The sequence below is a fragment of the Scyliorhinus torazame genome, chromosome 18 (assembly GCF_047496885.1).
Source record: "Scyliorhinus torazame isolate Kashiwa2021f chromosome 18, sScyTor2.1, whole genome shotgun sequence".
Classification (NCBI taxonomy): Eukaryota; Metazoa; Chordata; class Chondrichthyes; order Carcharhiniformes; family Scyliorhinidae; genus Scyliorhinus; species Scyliorhinus torazame.
In genome coordinates, this window is record NC_092724.1 from 129,049,711 (window position 1) to 129,072,270 (window position 22,560).

The following is a 22,560-nucleotide window of genomic DNA, read 5'->3' on the forward strand; positions in this document are numbered from 1 at the left end:
CTTCAAAAATACAGTAATGGTTTCTTGCTCAAAGCAAAACAGCTTGCATAGACTTTAGAGTTAGAGCGGAAATATGAAAATACGAAATAAAGATAGTAGACAGCTAGGCAAATAGAATAGAGTGATTCTAGAATGAAAATGGTTGCCCGGACCTCTATCTTTAAGGAAAATATTATCAATCTGAGTCCATCTGTTCCTACCCTTGTAACATGCTGATTGGCTTGGATGAGTCTTAAATTCATCTGACTGGATGGTTAGTTGTCAATCATCAATGTGCAACATAGGTATGGCTATGTTGCATCTTTGGGTGTCTTCTGTGTGTTGGAAAGTAAACTTACACTTATTATCAGGTCTGGTATTTGCTGACTGCTATACTATTCACATTTTGAACAATGGTAGATTCATGTTTACTATGGTGCTAATTTTGACCTTGATCAGATTGTGGTACTGTTCAGTACTTTTACAAATGAATCCTGTATGCTTTGCAGATTTCTCTGTAAGCTATGAGTTTTTTAAAAATTGTAATGAAACTGATTCAACTCTGTGGTTTAGGACGGAAACCATTTTAAAATGGTTTTTAAACTGGGTTGTATTTAAAACAAAATGGCTAAATCAATGATCCTTTTACCTATCAGAAATAGCAGGTGTCCTTCACCCGGCAACATGTTCATTAGTATTAATTGGCCAATTTGGGGAAAATCGCAGGTGAGTGCCTTTTCTCCCACTTGAGCCAATAACAGCAGGATCTAGAAGCCCACAGGGAAATTCCTACCCTCTGGCTGTGTTCCACTCTAAGCTGATTAACCACTATGTGTGGGCCATTACTGGAGCTGAATAGTTTTATTAATTTCTCTTATCGTGCTCCAAATGAATTCACGGAATTAAATGCTGAGATATTTTGACATAGTTGGAGTGTAAATCCCTGTTTTATTACTGACCCAAAATGATGAGACCAAACTTACCTTTCTCTTAGTTTTTATTTGTGCCAGGTTGTTGATCAATACTTTTTACCTCTTATAAATACCCTGAATAAGCTAAGACCATAAGACCATAAGACATAGGAGCGGAAGTAAGGCCATTCGGCCCATCGAGTCCATTCCACCATTCAATCATGGCTGATTTCAACTCCATTTACCTGCTCTCTCTCCATAGATAAGACCATAAGACATGTGGTGTGACATAATAATATGAGGGATTCATCAGGATCCTGCTCAGTGCAATTGAGTATTTATGTTGAGGTCATTTTGATGGATTTGTTGCTTTTAAAGGCAGCATTAAATTGGAATTGTCTGTCCTTATCCTTTGGAATTTTCTGTCCTTATCCTTTTAATCTCAGAGGAGGCTAAATTGGACAATGTCAGGAAGTGGATGCTGGTATCACAATGCATAATTAGCCTGAGCCCATTGCTTCTGCTACAAGCACTCTTGGCAATTTTGTGCTGCCAAGTATCCTGTTGAATGACTTCACACCACTGCAGGGTGCACAGGTTGTCTAAGAGGCACCACTTAACTCAAACCTGCATCTCTTAAAGGGAAGGAGGTGCCTTTTGGTTGGAGCAGATACTGCAACTAATTGTAAGAGGTCTTACGACACCATGCTAAAGTCCAACAGCCCCAGCAGCCCATAACACAACCATACCCACCATCACAGCTTCCGAAGTCAGATTGGCTTTCCTGAAAGTGAACCCTCGGAAGGCAACGGGTCCGGACGGGATCCCTGGTGGTGCACTCAGAGCCAATGAGGACCAGCTGGCAGATGTGTTTGCGGACATCTTTAACCTGTCCCTACTCCACTCCAAGGTTCCCACCTGCTTCAAGAAGACCACCATCATACCGGTGCCAAAGAAGAACCAGGCAACGTGCCTCAATGACTACCCTCCGGTGGCCCTGACCTCAGTCGTAATGAAGTGCTTTGAATTGTTGATCATGAAGCGCATCACACTCCCAGAACACCTTGATCCACTGCAATGCGCATACCGCCGCAACCGGTCCACAGCAGACGCCATTTCCCTGGCCCTACACTCATCCAGAGAGCAGCTCGACAACAAGGACTCCTATTTATTGACTACAGCTCTGCCTTCAACACCATAATCCAATTCAAGCTCATATCAAAGCTCCAAAACCTAGGACTTGGCACCTCACTCTGCAACTGGATCCTCGACTTTCTGACCCACAGTTCCCAATCAGTAAGAATAAACAACAACACCTTCTCCACAATAGTCCTCATGGCTGCGTACTTAGCCCCCTACTATACTCCCTGTACACAGACTGCGTGGCAAAATTTGGTTCCAACTCCATCTACAAGTTTGCTGACGATACGACCATAACAACGAGTCAGAATACAGGAGGGAGATAGAGAACCTAGTGGAGTGGTGCAGCGACAACAATCTATCAATGCCAGCAAAACTAAAGAGCTGGTCATTGGTTTCAGGAAGTTAAGTACTGTACACACCCCTGTCAGCATCAACGGGGCTAAGGTGGAGATGGTTAGCAGTTTCAAATTCCGAGGGGACACATCTCCAAAAATCTGTCCTGGTCCACGCACGTCGATGCTATCGTGTTATTCACCCTGGGGTAACACGGACTGCAACTGGATGCAGTTGTACTGGAAAGCAGACACCAAACTTAGACGTTGGTTCAATGCGATTTATTGAACTTCTGTAACAGTGCACACAGCTTGCTGTGGGTTGACACTCTACTACTCTAAGTGTACTAACTATAACTAACTAGACCAGACTAGCTCTGAGCCACGTGTAGAAGGTGCTAACTGATATATACACCCTGACTGTCACTACAGTTGTCACCAGTGGAAAGAGGCGGAGTGCTGATGCCTCGTAGGTTTTATAGTAGGAAATCCTCCTCTAGTGTTCTGTCTGGTGATTGGTTGTGTTCTGTCCTGTGTGTTGATTGGCTAACCTGGGTGTCTGTCACTGCCTGTCTTTACCTCATTGTGTGCATGAGTGCATATTATGACATCCCTCCTTTTTAAAAAAAAATTTGTCGGTTGCTTAGAGCATATATGACATATATACAGATATAACTATTTACAGCAAATGGTGAGTGAATGCATATGTACATAGAACATAGAACATACAGTGCAGAAGGAGGCCATTCGGCCCATCGAGTCTACACCGACTCACTTAAGCCCTCGCTTCCACCCTATCCCTGTAACCCAATAACCCCTCCTAACCTTTTTGGCCACTAAGGGCAATTTATCATGGTCAATCCACCGAACCTGCTCGTCTTTGGGCTGTGGGAGGAAATCGGAGCACCCGGAGGAAACCCACGCAGACATGGGGAGAATGTGCAGACTCCGCACAGATAGTGACCCAGCGGGGAATCGAACCTGGGACCCTGGTGCTGTGAAGCCACAGTGCTAGTCACTTGTGCTACCGTGCTGCCCATGGAAGGTGTCTAGCGTGCAGATACAGAACAATATGTCCTTAAGAAATGTCTATAAGTCCAATCTCTGGGGCTGGCGTCGGATCTTTGTCGACCGCCTGAGAGGTGGAGGTGGGGACGACGGCGCCTTGACAGGTGGGATTGCATCCAGATTGGTGGTCTCGTGGAGCGAGGTGTCCGGAAAAGGCATAATAACAGCTGGAAAGGTGAGATTCGGTGGTGGGCAGGCAAGTTTGCGTAGTGCCCTTCTGTTGTGCCTGACAATGGAGCCATCAGCCATAAGAACCACAAACGACCTGGGAGCAGCCTGTCGAACAACAACAGCTGGGGCTGACCAGTCGCCATCAGGTACCTTGATGCGAACAGCGCCTTCCGGGAGAGCACGGGCAGATCAGTAGCATGAGCATCATATGTCAGCTTTTGCCGGTTCCTGAGTTGCTGCACCTTTTGCAGCACTGGGAGGTGATCCAGGTCCGGTAGGTGAATGGCTGGAACAGTCGTCCGCAGGTCTCTATTCATAAGGAGTTGTGCCGGAGACATACCGGTGGACAGAGGGGTTGCCCTGTACGCCAGCAGCAGCTAGGTTGAAGTCAGAAGCTGAGTCCGCAGCCTTGCAGAGCAGTTGCTTCATGATATGGACCCCTTTTTCGACCTTCCCGTTAGACTGCAGGTAGTGCGGGCTTGATGTAATGTGTTTAAATTGGTACAGCTTAGCGAAATTGGACCACTCTTGGCTGTGGAAGCAGGGACCATTGTCACTCGTGACAGTGAGTGGAATGCCATGCCTGGCAAATGTCTCCTTGCAGGCCTTGATGACCGTCCTTGATGTGAGGTCGGACAGTTCCACTACTTCCGGGTAACTTGAGAAGTAATCGATGATGAGCACATAGTCACACCCATTGGCGTGAAAAAGGTTGATTCCCACCTTAGGCCACGGAGAGGTCACGATCTCGTGTTGCTGGAGTGTTTCTTTGGCCTGAGCAGGCTGGAAACGCTGGTAGGTCGCACAATTGCGGACCATGTTGGATATGTCCTGGTTGATTCCAGGCCAATAAACAGCCTGCCGGGCCCTGCGCCTACATTTCTCGACACCGAGGTGACCCTCGTGGATTTGCTTGAGCACTAAGCTCTGGAGGCTGCGAGGAATAACGATCCGATCTAGCTTGAGGAGGATCCCCTCGACAACTGTCAGGTTGCACTTGACATTAAAGAACTGAGGGCATTGCCCTTTCTGCAACCATTTGCAAGGTGATGCATGACCCGCTGCAGAAGAGGGTCCTTGGCAGTCTCTTCTTGAATGTCGACCACTCTTTCATCTGAGGTCGGGAGGTTGCTGGCATGCAGTTCCACCTGTGTCTCAATTTGGCGGATGAAGTCTACCTGTTCACAGGGCGAGGTGATGGCGCAAGACAGGGCATCCGCAATGATTAGCTCCTTGCCCGGTGTGCATACCAACTCAAAATCATACCTGCGGAGTCGAAGGAGAATGCGCTGAAGCCTGGCCGTCATGTCATTCAAGTCCTTATGAATGATATGGACCAAGGGTTTGTGGTCAGTCTCTAATGTGAAGGTTGGTAGACCGTAGACGTAATCATGGAACTTTACAATGCCGGTTAGGAGGTCCAGGCACTCTTTTTCTATCTGAGCATATCTCTGCTCAGTGGGAGTCATGGCCCTTGACGCATAGGCCACTGGAACCCAGAATGAGGAGTCACCATCTGGAGGAGCACCGCACCGATGCCGTCCTGGCTGGCGGCCGAGGAGATTTTTGTCTCCCTCTCTGGGCCAAAAAACGCTAGTACCGGAGCAGTGGTGAGCTTTGCCTTTAACTCGAGCCACTCTGCTTGATGTGTGGGTAGCCACTGAAAGGCAGTGGACTTCTTCACCAGATGCCTGAGAGCTGTGGTGTGTGATGCGAGGTTGGGAATGAACTTTCCCAAGACGTTAACCATACCGAGGAAGCGTAGTACCGTCTTTTTGTCTTCCGGGGTCTTCATGGTGTTGATGGCCTTGACCTTGTCCGAATCTGGTCGCACACCCTGCTGGGATATTTGATCGCCCAAAAACTTGATTGATGACATGCCAAAGGAACACTTGGCCTTGTTCAACTTGAGGCCGTTTGCATGGATGCGTCGAAAGGCTGGTTTGAGACGAGATATGTGTTCCTCGGGGGTCGTGGACCATATGATTACATGATCTACGTAGACACGCACACCTTCAATGCCCTCCAGCACCTGTTCCATGATCATGTGAAAGATTTCAGAGGCTGAAACAATACCGAACGGCATGCGGTTGTAACAGTACCTTCCGAAAGGTGTAATAAACGTGCAGAGCTTCCTGTTGGACTCGTCCAGTTGGATCTGCCAGAAACCATGCGATGCCACACCGGGCAAGGAGCTAATAATTCTTCATGAAGAATTTGGCTTGTGCCATCTCACTGGTTAGCTCCTCCCGCTTCGGGATTGGGTAGTTTTCCCGCATTATGTTCCGGTTAAGATCTTTGGGATCTATACATATGCGCAACCCTCCGGAGGGCTTCTTCACACAAACCATCGAGCTGACCCAGTCAGTCAGTTCCGTCACTTTAGAGATTATACCCTGATCTTGGAGCTCCTGCAGCTGCGCCTTTAAACGTTCCTTCAGAGGAGCCGGCACCCGCCGTGGTGCATGGATCACAGGCGTGGCATCAGGCCTGAGTAAGATTTTGTAGCAGTACGGCAGCGTACCCATTCCACTAAACACATCCGGGTCTTGTGACAGGATGTTGTCAATGTCAGCATGAAGATTCACATTGGCAGAGGACATGGCATGTACGCGCTGCACGAGATTGAGTAGCTTGCATGCATGGGCACCAATCGTCAGGCTTGACGATATCGAATCGCAGTGTGGCATTGATGGTCTTGTTGGAAACATGCAGATGACAAGAACCTAAAGCAGTAATGGCATTGCCATTATAATCAAGAAGCTGGCAGGCCGGCGGAAGAATTTTGGGTTGCCTTTTGATACGATCAAGATCTGCTCGAGATATGAGATTGGCTGAAGCACCAGTGTCCAGCTTGAACTGGATGTTGCATTGGTTAACGTGTACGACAGCACGCCATTCGTCCGCAGAATCCACGTTGAGGATAGATAGGCATCTTGCTGAATTTGAGGAGGCATGTTCACATGTAGTGATGGTGCCCACATGATATGGGGACTCCAGGCTGTCGTCCTCTGGATCCGTGGTGCTACCAGGATCAGAATCCAGCATCCCTTGCTGCACACATTGAACGCGTTTGCGTTGGAAATGGGATCGCTGGACCACGACCGGTGGTGCAGACCTGCACAAGGCTGCATAATCCCCAGGCGTCCCACAATTTAAACATCGCCTGCCTCTTGCAGGGCATTGCCGCTTTAAGTGGGCGGTGGCGCAGTTCGGGCACGTCATGACGTTGCCGTTGTTACGCTCCGTGCGTCATTGCACATGCGCAGTGCGGTCAGCCGCCGTTCACACCTGCGCAGTGTGGTCTTCGGCCGCTTCGTTCTCCCGTTCGTGGTGCGCATGCGTGGGACCATGGGAAAAGCACACAAAATGGCCGCCTTCATCGATGCTAAGGCGCCGCATCCGGGCGATGGCCTGTACACTCTCTGCCTCGTGGGAGGCAAGTTGGTCCTGTTCTGCCGATTTGAGTAACGACCTCTCGCCTGTTCATGCACTTTACACGTCTCGATTGCGAGTGGCAGGGTCATGTTTTTTATTTAAGGAGCTGCTCCCGCAGGGCATCAGAGTGGACCCCAAACACGATCTGATCTCTAATGATGGAATCAGCGGTGTCACATAGTTGCAGGACTGCGCTAATATATGGAGATGAGTTAGAAAGGATTGGAATGGTTCATCCTTACCCTGAAGGCGTTGCTGGAAGACATAGAACTCAAAGCTCTCGTTCGTTTCAACTTCACAGTGACTGTCGAATTTGGCTAAAACGGTCTTGAATTTGGTCTTGTCCTCGCCGTCGGCAAAAGTGAGCGAGTTGAAAATTAGGATGGCCTGGTCCCCCACAGTCGATAGGAGCAGCACGATTTTTCTGGCTTCGGACGCATCCTCGAGGCCCGAGGCCTCAATGTAGAGACTGAATTTCTGCTTGAAGACCCGCCAGTTGGTGCCGAGATTGCCGGAGATCCGGAGCTGTGGAGGGGCCTGGATCGTCTCCATGCTGCCGGAAGGCACTTGATGATCGTCACTGAATCACGCAAGGTAAATTACTTAGATGAAGTAGACTACTAGTACCATGTCGCGTTATTCACCCTGGAGTAACACAGACTGCAACTGGATGCAGTTATACTGGAAAACAGACACCAAACTTAGACGCTGGTTCAATACGATTTATTGAACTTCTGTAACAGTGCACACAGCTTGCTGTGTGTTGACACTCTACTCCTCTAAGTGTGCTAACTATAACTAACTAGACCAGACTAGCTCTGAGCCACGTGTAGAAGGTGCTAACTGATATATACACCTCAACTGTCACTACAGTTGTCACCAGTGGAAAGAGGTGGAGTGCTGATGCTTCGGGTGTTTTTAGGAAATCCTCCTCTAGTGTTCTGTCTGGTGATTGGTTGTGTTATGTTCTGTGTGTTGATTGGCTAACCTGGATGTCTGTCACTGCCTGTCTTTACCTCATTATGTGCATGAGTGCATATTATGACAGACACTACCACCAAGGAAGCACAACAGCACCTAAACTTCCTCAGGAAACGAATAAATTCGGCATGTCCACATTAACTCTTACCAACCTTTACAGATGCACCATAGAAAGCATCCTATCGGGCTGCATCACAGCCTGGTATGGCAACTGCTCGGCCCAAGACCGCAAGAAACTTCAGAGAGTCGTGAACACAGCCCAGTCCATCACACGGACCTGCCTCCCATGCATTGACTCCGTCTACATCTCCCGCTGCCTAATCAAAGGAAGACCCCTCCCACCCGGCCTACTCACTCTTCCAACTTCTTCCATCGGGCAGGAGATACAAAAGTCTGAGAACACGCACGAACAGACTCAAAAACAGTTTCTTCCCTGCTGTTACCAGACTCCTCTTATGGACTGACCTCATTAACACTATACGCCTGTATGCTTCACCCGAAGCCGGTGTTATGTAGTTACATTGTGTACCTTATGATTATCTTTTATTTCCTTTTCTTTTCATGTATTTAATGATCTGTTGAGCTGCTCGCAGAAAAATACTTTTCACTGTACCTCGGTACACGTGACAATAAACAAAATCCAATACGACAGGTTTGTTTGAAATCACTAGCTTTCGGAGTACAGCTCCTTCATCAGGGCTCAGCTGATGAAGGAGCTGCACTCCGAAAGCCAGTGATTCCAAACAAACCTGTTGGACTTTAACCTGGTGTTGTAAGACTTCTTACTGTGCCCGCCCCAGTCCAACGCCGGCATCTCCACATCATGGTCAACTAAGGAGGAGAATCTGAGCAGGAAGGTTGTTGGGAAATAACAGAAAGTGCAAGCTCCACTGTTCTCTGATGTTACACTGGATGCTTTAGTGGACAATCTCCAACAATCACGACTCAAACCTAACAATCCACACTTAGCTTCACCTTCACACAGGTAACCTCACACCCACAACTCACACCATGCACACACTGACTTTCATAGCTGAGAAACTGACACACCAGCCAAACACATTGGATCGCACTCACTGACACATTATATGTAGGATAAGTTGGCACATAGCCGTTAACAGTAGGCCTAGTTGGTGGTAGGCAATCATGGCTGCATATCCGTATCCTGATGTAGAAGGCAGTGATCATCGTCGCTAAGGCCATTACCAGTGACAGGTATCCTCCTACCTAATCTTCCTCCTCACATTCCACTTCCCCCTCAACCTACACCCCTTCCGATTAACAAATGGCAGACGGTATAAACATAAACCTCTTAGTTTCCCCCTCGCCCTTCCCCACAATCCGACCTAGGGTCTTTCTCCTTTCAAATTTCAAGAACTGCCACCTGACCAGGCAGTGACGGCAGAGCAGGAAGGCAGTGCTTCAAACATCGTCACTTGCAACCACCAGCTCAGATAACTATACTCTGTAGAGACTAATTTAAATCCTGAGTCTGCACCCGAATGGCCTGCAGCCGGGACAGGGGACAAGCGTAGCACTGATACCAACTCACCGAAGGGTGGGGTCGTGCAGGGGTTCTGCTGGAAAGGACGCAGATGAGGACTTCAATGAGTCAACCTGCAGAATGGGTATGCTCAATAAAATGCTTGGTGCAGCAGGAAAGCCCGCCAGAAAGCCTGCAATCAAAGTCAAAGAGCATGGTGAATTCTGGTACCAACAAGGCTTTGTGCAAAGCTTGGAGCTCATCCTTTCCAACATGGAAGTGATGGAGAAATCTGTGAGAAAATTTGAGGACTGGAAAGTGATCTCAGTGTTTCCCAAGGGTTTGTATGAGGCCATTACTCTTGTCAATTTTACGAAGCAAACTATTCGCAGGAGTAAGGAGCAGCATTACAAAATTGTCAAATAAAACAAGCCATAAAGTAGATAGCAATGAGGAGAGTTACAGCTTTCAGAATGAGATCAAGCGGATGGCACGATGAAGCACAGGAAATGGAGATCAATGAGGGGAAGGGTGAAGTGATGCACGTTCGGAGGACTAATGTGGAAAAACAGTTTGGTGAAAATGGCACACTTTTTGAAAAGTGAAGATGAGCAGGGGGACCTTGGCGCTCACTTGCACAAATCCTTAAAAGCTCCGGGGCAAATTGATCTGCTGGTTCAAGAGCCTTCTAGGTTTATTTGAGTTTTGAAACAGAGACATAGAATATAAAGCACAAAGATCAAGCTACAACTTTATCGCTCACTGGTTGGGTCTCAGCTGGTGTATTATGTACCATTTTGGGCCCCACACTTCAGGGAAGGTGTAAAGGTGTTCAAAAGGGTAGTGAGTAAGTTTAGCAGGGATGTGGGACTTCAGTTTAGAGATATGTTGGAGAAGTTAGGACTGTTCACCCGAGAAGTTTAAGGAGTGAATGCATAGATGTTTCCAAGATGATGAGAGGTTTTATTAGATTAGAGAGTGAAATACTAATCCCTCCAAAAAATGGGTCAATAATCAATGGTCACTGATTTGAAATCATTGATAAAAGATCTAGAGGGAAATGAGAAGCTACCTTTAAATTTAAACAAAGTTTGTTTTAAGATAGGATTGTCACAAACCCACCAAAAATGAAATGCCTTGAAAACAAACTTATAATCTTGCTGACGTTAAAATTAGAATATCATGCAGATGTGTCAGATGCCCAGATCTGATAAAAGATATTAATTATTCTGCTATTCAAGGCAATTACAATATGGTGATTCATGATACAAAGTATAATTTTACACCAATTTAACGAGGAGGGTCTAGGAATGTACATTTTAGCTCTAAATAATTTAGTCTTACACAAACAGCTTTAAGATAATAGATCCAATTAAAGGTTGCAGCCTTGGGCTGTTGCACCAAAGAATAAGAAGAAACTGGAGACAATATGAAGTATATTATATACAGAGGGACATGTTGATCATCTGAAATATGGAGCTCATGCACCTAAAGATACATTGCACTGTCATGTTTGTTTTGAGAGGACTAGTACATTATTAGCGTTGCAGTATCTTGCACCAGATAAGAAAATTCTGATAAAAACAAATTGCAACCTAACAAACCTTGCACCTCTCATAAACCAACTGACTGATGTGAACTTTACTGTAGAAAATGATAATGTCAGCATCATTAAGCTTTCAGATTGCTTCTGAGAAACCTTGTTGCTGAGAAAGGTTACATACTGGTGACAGATTGTTAAACTGACCAATATAATTCATGGAACTAAGACAACAAATGTGGACACGTTGCAATTACACCAACAGAGGTTAATTTTAGCCCACCGTGCCTGACAGGAAGCCTTTAAAAATTGAGTTTAAAATTGAAATTAAAATTGGTCTTTCCACCTTCCATTTAAAATGCTCGCTGCAGTTAGATCACCTCTGACTTGATGCAAGTGGAAGCCTCACAAGTTAATTTGAATTCAGCTCCTGTAACATAAATGAGTGGAATTTGGGGGTGGTCACAGGACTGAATGGAAAGCTCATCAGCCAGCAAGCAAGAAGGAGCAGGCAAGTGCCATTAGCTTCAACTGCCTCCCTCCTCCACAACCACTTTTCAACAATCTGGGGCAGGCTTATGGGATGGATAGCTCCTCTCTGGGTACCATTTCATGTTGTCAAACTATTGATGTTTGTCATTTATTAAATGTAATACTACTTGATACTTGCTTTTATGGCGTTACTTCTGACGTTACAAATTTTAAGTTTCTTAGCTTTCAAAAATATTGGCCCGGACCATCTGAACGACAGCAGTGGTTGGATTGCCACTAAGCTCAAAGATTCCCCCGACTCAACGCTGCAGCGCATTTCTTCAGGGATCATATAATTCCTATAGTGCAGAAGGAGGTCATTCAGCCCATCGAGTCTGCACCTACCCTCAGAAAGAGCACCCTTCCTAGGCCCACCTCCCCACCTTAATCCCGTAACCCCATAACCCCTCCTAAAAAACAGAAACCGGAGCACCTGGAGGAAACCCACACAGACACAGGGAGAACGTGCAAACGCCACACAGTCACAAGAGGTCGGAATTGAACCCGGGTCCCTGGCGCTGTGAAGCAACTGTGATCCCAACTTTTACAGAAGCAGAGCAGCATCCCACGGGGAACTCCGTTAGAGCGTACTACAGTTTTGGGAAGAGAGGAACCCACCCCCCACCCCTGTCCCCTTTAAAGCACTAGCTGCCCTATAGTAAGTTTAAAGGAGCTACCTTTGAATGTGAGTGAATGGATGAGTGGATAAATGGGTAGTTGGGTAAGTGGATAGGGTGGGCAAGAATGTGAGGTGGGTAGGTGGGTGAATGTGTAGTTGGGTTGGAGGGTACTCGTGGTGAGTGGGACGGTTGAGTCGTGGATGGGTCAAGGAAGAATAGTCAAGGTGGGTTCGTCAGGTTGGGAGGGGGTGGTGCAGTAGTCGGGTCAGGTGTACAGGGTAGTCTGGTCAGGTTAATTGTGGGGGGGGGGACGGACAGTCGAATCAGGTTAGAATTAGAATTTACGGTGCAGAAGGAGGCCATCCGGCCCATCGAGTCTTCACCGGCCCTTGGAAAGAGCACCCCACCCTTGCCCACACCTTCACCCTATACCTGTAACCCAGGAACCCCACCCCACTTTTAGGATACTAAGGGCAATTTAGCATGCCCAATCCACCTAACCTGCGCATCTTTGGACTGTGGGAGGAAACTGGGGCACCCGGAGGAAACCCACGCAGTCACGGGGAGAACGTGCAAACTCCGCACAAGCAGTGACCCAAGCCGGGAATCGAACCTGGGACCCTGGAGCTGTGAAGCAACTGTGATAACCACTGTGCTACCGTGCTGCCCCGGTTGGGCTGGGGTGGGGGGGGGGGGGGGTTGTTAGTGGGGTGGCCAAGTGGTAGTTGGGTCCGGTCAGGGTGGTAGCTGAGTTGGTAGGTGGATTAGTTGGGTGGTTGGGTCTAATTGGGGTGGTAGTCATGTCCGGTTGGAGTGGACGGGGTGGTGGGTAGTCAGCTGGTAATTCCACAACCACCTCCCCCATCACCCCCCCAACCCAAGAATGGGCCCGCATGATCAACGTGGACCCTGGTCCATGGATGACCTGGTCAATCCCAGGGGTGAAGGGTGGCAGAAGGCGGCAAAGATCGCTGAATATGGCAACGGTGGTACGGTTGTACTCGTTCTTGTCTGTGCTAGACCACCTGACGTAACTGTGCACCAACATCTTAATCTTTGTCTGTCCTGGGTAAGTGCTGTGTAACTCTTGAAGGAGGATGTGCCTGGCCTGAGGAGTGATGACCACCCATGATCCCCAGAGAGTCATGCCGCTTTTCACATGTCAACTCGTCTTGATGAGAGAAGTAGGGCTTCAGCAGTTCCGACTACTCGCCAGCTAGACTACCATTCGTTTGGCCTGTGAAAGAATGGGTTCTTTTTGGGTCCAGCTGCGGATGTGCCCCATGGACACTGGCATTGTGTCTCAGAAATGTAGGGCTAGAATGGCCTCCTGGGGTACCAATGGTGCAGAATGCTTTTGTATAGGGGCAGGAGACTAAGAGTCATAGAGGTAACAGCATGAAAAGGCCTTTCCACCCAACTTGTCCATGCCGCCCAGTTTCTAACATTAAGTTAGTCCCAATTGCCCGCATTTGGCTCATAACTGTCTATACCCAGCTTTCTCATATAACTGTCTAAATGTTATTTAAAAGACAAAATTGTACCCGCCCCTACTATAGCCTCTGGCAGCTCATTCCAGATACTCACCGCCTTCTGTGTGAAAAGAATGCCTCTCTGGACCCTTTTGTATCGTTCCCCTCTCACCTTAAACCTATGCCCTCTAATTTTAGACTCCCCTACCTTTGGGAAAAGACGTTGACTCTCTACCTTCTCTATGCCCCTCATTATTTTATAGACCTCTACAAGATCTCCCCTAAGCCTCCTTGGCTCCAGGACAAAAGTCCCATGCATCTGCATCAGCAAGTTGCATCCAAGTCATTGTTGAAAAGCATAGGTGTAAGCTGGCAAAAGCAGGGCCCAACACTGAACCCTTACCAAGGCCATGAGCGGTATGAGCTTATCTTCCCTTAACAAGCCCAATAATGGATTGTGGTCGTTCACTGTGCCGAACTGTTGCCTGTACACATACTGGTCGAACTTCTTCACACTGAATATAACTGCTAAGCCCTCCTTCTCAGCCTGGGCATAGTTTCATTCTGCGTTAGAAAGTGTACTTAAGGCAAAGGCGATAGGCTGTTCCAAACCATCTACCATTTTGTGGAATAAAACAGCCCTTATACTGAAAGGGGATGGATCACATGTCAGTATGATTGGTTTTACTGGGTCAAAATTCACCAAGTGGTTTGACAACTGGAATGTTTGCTTCACAACTCGGAAGGTTTCCTCTTGAGGCTCTCTCCATTGCCACCGCTGATTCTTCCTAATAGTTGGTGTAATGGTGCCAATGTTGTGGCTAAATTCAAAATAAACCTCCCATAGAAATTGACCAGACCAAGGAAACACTTGAGTTCACTGACACTTTTGGGTGCAGGGACGTCTTTTATGGCCTTGACCTTTTTTATCAATGCGTGCAACCCTGTTGCATTAACACAAAGTCCTGGCTCTGTCACTTATGAGGTCCGAAAGGTACATTTTTTGTGTTTTAAGTGGACCGCTGCATCACAAAATCTCTTTAACTCTAGGCTGGCCATGTGTTCTTCTGGTGTAGGGCCGGTGACTAGCACATCATCAGGTAAGACTTAGGAATTACCTGGAGGAGATTTTCCATTGTGAGCTGGAAGATAGCTCAAGCTGAAGTGATGCTGAACGCAATCTGGTGAACTGGAAGAGGCCTTGATTGTAATAAACTTCTGAGACTCCTCATGCAACGCTAGTTGCAGGGAGGCATGCTGAGATCCAATTTTGAAGAGGTGAGGCCCCCCCACCAGATTGGCATACAGGTCTTCAATTTGGGGATGGGCCAAGTGGCCGCCAAGAAAGCCCGAGTCCCGCCGGTGCCGTTCACATGTGGTCTTACCCAGCGGGACCTCGGCGCCCATCCTGTTGGGGGCGGCCTGGTGGGGGGGGGAGGGAGGGTCCGACCCCAGGGGGGGCCTCCACCGTGTCCTGGCCCGCAATTGGGGCATACCGATCGGCGGGCAGGCCTCTCCTAGTGGGGGCCTCTTTTACTCCGCGCCAGTCCCTGTAGCCCTACGCCATGTTGCGTCTGGACCGGCGCGGAGAAGGAAACTACTGCGCATGCGCGTGTTTGCACCAGTCGCATCGCGCATGCGCAGACCCGCAGCGCACATTTGACGCCGGCATCGGCAGCTGGAGCGACGTGAGTTGCTCCAGTGCCGTGCCGGCTCCCTGTAGGGCAGAGGATCACTACATTTAGCAGTCCGATAACGCCATCGTTAAACTCTCTGGTTTATACGACGGAGTCAACACTCTGCCGTCAGAAGGGAGAATCGCGTCCCTCAGGTACCGATCGACCAGGCCAGTTTGAGTTATTGTCAGCTTGTAGTCCCCCAAAATTCTTATAGACCCATCAGGTTTGAGGACAGGGACCTATCAGTGTCGCCCACTCTGCAGACTGCACTGACTTGATTTTATCCAGCTTTTCCAGTTTCTTTATCTCTTCTTCTTCAATCTTCTGATGCATTGTGTATGGCATTGGTCTGACTCTGAAGAAGTTGGGTGTTGAATCCGGATTGTCATATATCTTGGCTTTTACGTGCTTAATCCAGTCCAGTTCTTTGTGGAAGAAAGACATCTTGGAGGATGCCGTCAAATATTTTGAAGATTTCCAGCTAGTTGAGCTGAACTTTCTGCTGCCAATCTCTTTCCAACAGACTGGGTCCATGCTCTTCCATGACAACCGCAGGCAGATTGGCCTCCTGTAAGCCACTGGGATCTTGGCTGTTCTGAGGATCTTCAAAACCTCCCTGGTGTATGTCACAAGCTTGGTTTTCTTACTCTTCAAGCTTAAAGACTATGTGCTGGATTCTTTGGCCGTGTCTGCCACAAGATCTCCACGGACCGGACTCGGACCATGTAAAGGCCGATTGACCTCGGGCAGGAATTTCCAGTCGCCCTGATACCTTCCCACTCCTTGGGTTCCTGTCCTGTACTGAGGACCATGTCTGACTCTGAGCTATGACTGCTGATCCCGCCGCAGTCTCCACAGCCATTCCACCCTATACCTGATTAACCTCCCCTTCGGCCACACTTTGCAGCTCAGTGGTGTCTTTTTCGGCGTACTCCTTTGCCTGAGGTACCTCGATCGCTTTTTCCAACCAGAAGCTTCTTCTGAATGTTAAGTTCATGGATCCCACAAACCAGCCGGTTGTGCAACATGGTGCTATGCGTGATCCCAGACTCAGTGCTCAGCAAGCTGGTGAAGGCTGAGGCAGACTCTTAATGGTCCCTCACTGCAGAGTTAACCTTATAACATTGGATGGTAATTGAGGGCCTTGGGTTGTAATGTTCTTTAACCAATTTCATTATCTGGGGACGTGAGGTTCCAAATCAAATTATAAGTTTGGGGCCTGCAAACTGTCAGAAGTATCAGCCTCTGCTAGTCTTCGCCTGTGGTCTCATTTGTGGTAAATGAGACAGAGACGCTCGATGTACTGCCTCCATGACTCAACCCCTCGGTCAAACGGGTCTAGCTTCCCAATGATAGACATTTCCACTCATGTTTTAAATGATTCCGACTCTTGCTGGAGCTTCTCTACTTTTTCAACTGTTCCTTCCTTCCCCCTTGATTCATGATGACTGTCAGCTGCGATTGAAACTTTTACATTGTCTCCAATGCAGTAGCTAGCGACATACATTGGAGGCTTCCAGTAATAAACAAAAGGGTTTATTGATGAAAGACAAAGGCAGTTAGATAACAGGCACAGAACACTTTACAACAGGTCTGCACACTTCAGCTCTGTGTCCACACTGCCTGTGGTTCTGCTCCCAGGGCCTGCGCAAACTCGTCATTGGCTAGCTTTTCTGCGCTCCTGCGTGATTGGCTATGAGCTGATTATGTGGTTTGGGGAGCTTGCCCCTTAAAGGGGCTACGTCACCACTGGTTCCATTTAAAAATAAATGCAATGGAGGGTGGCATGGTGGTGCAGTGGTTAGCACCGCTGCCTCAACTCGTCTAGGTCCCAGGTTCGATCTCGGCCCTGGGTCACTGTCCGTGTGGAGTTGGCACATTCTCCCCGTGTCTGCGTGGGTCTCACCCCCACAACACAAAGATGTGCAGGGTAGGTGGATTGGCCACTCTAACTTGCCCCTTAATTGGAAAAAACAATAATTGGATACTCTAAATGAAAAGAAAATTAATGCAGTTGGACTGGAAAAATGTATCCGCCCGGGGAGGGATCCTTTTAAATTAATCTTGTTGCCACCAACTGAGGGGTTTGAATAAAGAAGTGGAACCAGTTCATTACTCAACGCCCGGGGGCATAACAATTTGGGGGCATCCCATCCGGATTCTTAACAAATTGGGGGACTTCACCCAGGGGCTGGATGTAACCCTGATAATTCCCATGTAGTTCCATTCAGGATTTCCAAAGGAGCCCGGCGCACATCCTCAGTCATGTGCCCAGTCTGACGATCTGAAAAATGGGATATTTGGCCCTCCTTTTCACACGCAGCATTTGGAAGAGGTGTAATAGTTGTTACCTCCACATTCATTTGATTTTCAAATTGTAGCTGTAAAAATTGTAACATTGATTGGAATCCGGCCCAGCATTTTCTCCCAGGTATGATTATTCCTCAGTTTTATTTGGTGTCAGCAAATGTAGAGATGTATGTATAAGCTAGCAGTACAGTCTTTCTGCCCTGGCTACTCAATTGTTGGAAGATGGCTGTTTAAACGTACTTTGGAGCAAGATGGTTTTATACCGTTGCTCTTTCTTTCCTCTTGGCGCACTTCCACGCAAGATTTGAAGGAAGCAAGGACAGAAAATTTCCACTTAAACTCTAATCTGAATCTTTAGAATGCTTTTGCTATTTTATAATTTCCCTGTGTTTTTCAAAAAATTTATTTTATTACAAGCATGTATCAAAATACGTTACAGCGAACAAACCCCCCGGGAAACATACTTCCCAACAATCAACTATACAGTCGGTACAAATTATTCCTCTTTTTCACCCCTCCCTCCCCCGCGACGAACAGCCCCTCAAACATAGTCACAAACATCACCCACTTTCCTCAAACCTCCCTGAACAGCCCCTTAACTCATACTTTATCTTCTCTAACCGCAGGAAGTCATCCAGGTCACCCGACCAAGCTGCTACCCCCGGTGGCGATGCCGACTGCCACTCCAGCAAAATTCTCCGCCGTGCAATCAAAGAGGCGAAGGCCAAGACATCGGCCTCCCTCCTTCCATGTGTTCCGGCTTCTCTGAGTCCCCAAATATCGCCACCAAAAGATCCGGGTCCACCTCCTCCTCCACTATCCTGTCTAAGACAGCGAACACTCCCGCCCAGAATCTTCCCAATTTTTCGCAACCTTAAAACATGTGCACGTGATTCGCTGGCCCCCACCCACACCTCTCACACTCATCTGCTACTCTCTGAAAGAACTCACTCATTCTCGCACGAGTCATATGCACTCTATGCACCACCTTAAATTGTATCAGGCACTTGTACATGAGGAGGTCTTGTTTTCCCTAAGCAGTACCTCACTCTATATTCCCCAATTGATCTCAACTCACAACTCTGCTTCCCATTTCTCTTTGATCTTCACCACCTGCTTGTCTCCCTGCTCCCCCAGCCACTTGTATATATCCCCAATTCTTCCCTCCCCTTCCACATCTGGGAGCAGCAATCATTCCAGCAGGGTGTATCCCGGCAACCTAGGGAACCCCCTCCAGACCTTTCGCGCAAAGTCCCTAACCTGCAGATACCTGAACTCATCCCCTCTCGGCAGCTCTACCCTCTCCCTCAGCTGCTCCAGACTGGTGAACCCTTCCTCCAAATACAAATCCCTCACCTTGACAAACCCCACTTCCCTCCACCTCTAATTTCTGGTGTTACCAGAACTTTAGTGGTGTCTAGTCATGCTCAACTATTAAAATGAAAAATATCACCTGGATGGTTCCTGGTTCATTACTTCTAACTTGGAAATTCAGTGCACATCTGTGAATAGTCTCTTCACATTTACTGTTAAATAGAAAATTCCATGGATTATTTTGTGTCAACTGCATTCATTCATGGAGATTTTAATCTCCTGACCTCTTGGATGTGGCCTAAAACTAGTATCTATATCAGAAAATGGAAATATTTTGATTTAGACAAAGCTGATGAGGCACCAGAGAATAGCTTTGTTAGCTTGTATGACAAACGTCACTTCCAATTATAAAGAAACTACCTGAGACAGCGAATGCAGGATTTATTCATTCGTAAACGGAATGACCAGAGGTGCAACTAGAACGGTGGCTACAGACATTTTATGTGAACATGAACAATAAATAACAGCTTATCTGGTATAAAATGAGAAGTCCCTTCTTATGAAAGAGCAGATTTGCATAGATACAGTTTGATGCACGATCAATTGACTAGAGTTGGATACAACTGAGGCTTTATTGCTCTAAGATGTGTGGCCTCCACAGCAGCTGGCGAAATGGCTGCTGAATGGAGGACACTCATATTTATACTCCGCCTACTGGGCGGAGCCAGCAGGCAGGGACTACCGGCGAACCTGTAGTACAGGTCCTACCTTACATCACCTAATAAAGGTGTAACAGTGGTTTACAATTGAGTCTGGCAGGGGTGGTGGAGAACTATATACAGCAATGAATCTATATTTACAGTATTTGAGCAGAAAGAAAATGTCTTTTGAAGTCCGGCTGACCAGTTAGGTTTAACCAGTCCGGTGCCTTGATGTTCCGCTGGGAGCGATGTAGTGGTGGCGGGCTGTCGATGCTGGCCCGATGTTCGGTGACTCCGGGAGCGTGCCGAAATCCTCTTCATCCTCAGGTGTGAGCAGGGAAAGGACGGATGGTCCTGGTGGGGTTAATGCTGGGAGCACCGGGGGAGGGGAGGGTGGCGCCGGGCCGGAGGGGTGTATGTGTGTGGAACCTGCTGGTGCCAGGTTCCTGAGGGAGACAGTATCCTGGCGGCCGTCGGGGTATGCCATGTAGGCATACTGGGGGCTTGCATGGAGCAATTGCACCCTCTCCACCAACGGGTCCGCCTTGTCGTGTCGGACGTGCCAATGGAGCAGTGCTGGTCCTGGAGCTGCGAGCCAAGTCGGGAGTGACACGCCGGATGTGGACTTCCTGGGGAAGGCAAAAAGACGTTCATGGGGTGTGTTGTTAGTAGCGGTGCACAGCTGTGACCGAATGGAGTGGAGTGCATCAGGGAGGCCAGCAACAGCCCCTGGAGAGCCCAAGTGGTAGTCGTTAAAACTGGGGAGAAACACAGAATGGTTGTGGACTACAGCCAGACCGTCAATTAACAGTGGTTTACCACACAGTTATTTTGCATTCTTTTCTTGTGCAACCAACATTAAATTCATCTTTACAACACCAAATATTTGTATCGCATTTTTATCATAGTAAAACATTCGAAGAGGCTTCGATGAGGTGTTATCAAACAAAATTTAACACAAAGTGACAGAGGGAGATATTAGGAGTATGATCAAAAACTTGGTAAAATAAGTCTTCGGGAGATTCTTAAAGGAGAAAAGCGAGGTATTAAGCTGGGAGGGTTTAGGCAGCAGATTCTAGAGCTTATGGCCTTTGTGGTAGAATGATTAAAATCATGGATGCTCGTGATCAAAATTGGAGCGGTGTAGATACCTGAGGAGGGTTGTTAGGGAAGGAGGAAATTAGAAATGGTGAGTGGTAATGTCATGGAAGAATATGTAAGCGAGGATGAAAATGTTAAAATCGAGGCATTGCTTACCCAGGAGCCATTGTAGATCAGTAAACTCACGGGTGATACAAGACTTGATGTGAGATAGGTCATAGGTGCAAAGTTATGGACCTAAGTTATGGATATTTTGGATTTTGCAGAGGGCCAAACCCCATATCTCTCCATTTTGAAGTTACCTCTTCCACACTCCATTGTTTCACCAAGTCACATAGGTAGACACTTGTTTTTCTCATTGGTGTGCAATTCACATATCAAAACACTCCTTCGGGCAGCTGCCCTAATCAATTCTCCCTTTTACTTTATTTTATCCCAATTTCAATTTTTAATCTTAATTTTCCTCAATTCTCACCATGTTCCATTTTTTCAAACGAAATGTCAGAATTTGAAATATGATTTCATTTCTTATTGGTTCTACTTTATCTACCATTTCAAATATTTAAAAATATAAAATATACCCTCAAATATTTACACGCAAGTTTCCCAGTAGGTTATTTTACACTCGTGACAATGCATCAGCAATAATAATTTATTTTCCAACCTCATGAATGATTTTCCAATTAAATGTTTGTAGTAACAAACTCCACCTAAATAACCTGGTGTTCGAATTTCACAATCTCTCCAGATATTTTAGGGGATTGTGGTCTGTATATATGATTGTTTCTGCTGAATTACTGAGAACATAAATTTCAAAATGTTGTAATGCCAATACGTAATGTAATGTCCCTTTTTCAATTGTAGAGTCCTTATGCTGATTTAATGTCCTTGAGAAATATCCCAAAGGCCTCTCCATTCCAAGTTCATCTGCCTGTAACTTTTTAAAAAAATGCATTTTATTACAAACATGCATCAAAACAGGTTACAGCGAATAAGCACCCCGGGAAACATACTTCCCAACAATCAACTATCTGTCTGTACAGATTTTTCCCCTTTTTCACCCCCCCCCCCTCGTCCCACGACGAACAGCCCCTCAAACATGGTCACCAACATCCCCCACTTTTCCTCAAACCCCCCTGAAGAGCCCCTTAACTCATACTTTATCTAATCGTAGGAAGTCATACAGGTCACAACCAACCGCTACCCCCAGTGGTGATGCCGACCGCCACTCCAGCAAAATTCACCGCCATGCAATCAGAGAGGCGAAGACCAAGACATCGGCTTTCCTCCTCTCCATGAGCTCCGGCTTCTCTGAAACCCCAAATATCGCCACCAAAGGGTCCGGGTCCATCTCCTCCTCCACTGTCCTGGCTAAGACACCGAACACTCCTGCCCAGAATCTTCCCAATTTTTCGCAACCCCAAAACATGTGCGCGTGATTCACCGGCCCCCACCCACAACTCTCTCACTCATCTGCTACCCCCTGTAAGAACCCCCTCATTCTCGCCTGAGTCATATGCACCCTGTGCACCACCTTAAACTGTATCAGGCTCATCCTTGCACAAGAGGAGGTTTCATCCTCCTGTAACAATGCAGCCCCTACACCAATGGCACTAGCATCAGATCCAGTTTAAATGATAATGTGATGGCCAGGAAAGCACAACAGTGCCTATACTTCCTCGGGAAACTAAGGAAATTCGGCATGTCCACCTTGACTCTTACCAATTTTTACAGATGCACCATAGAAAGAATCCTATCTGGCTGAATCACAGCCTGGTATGGCAAC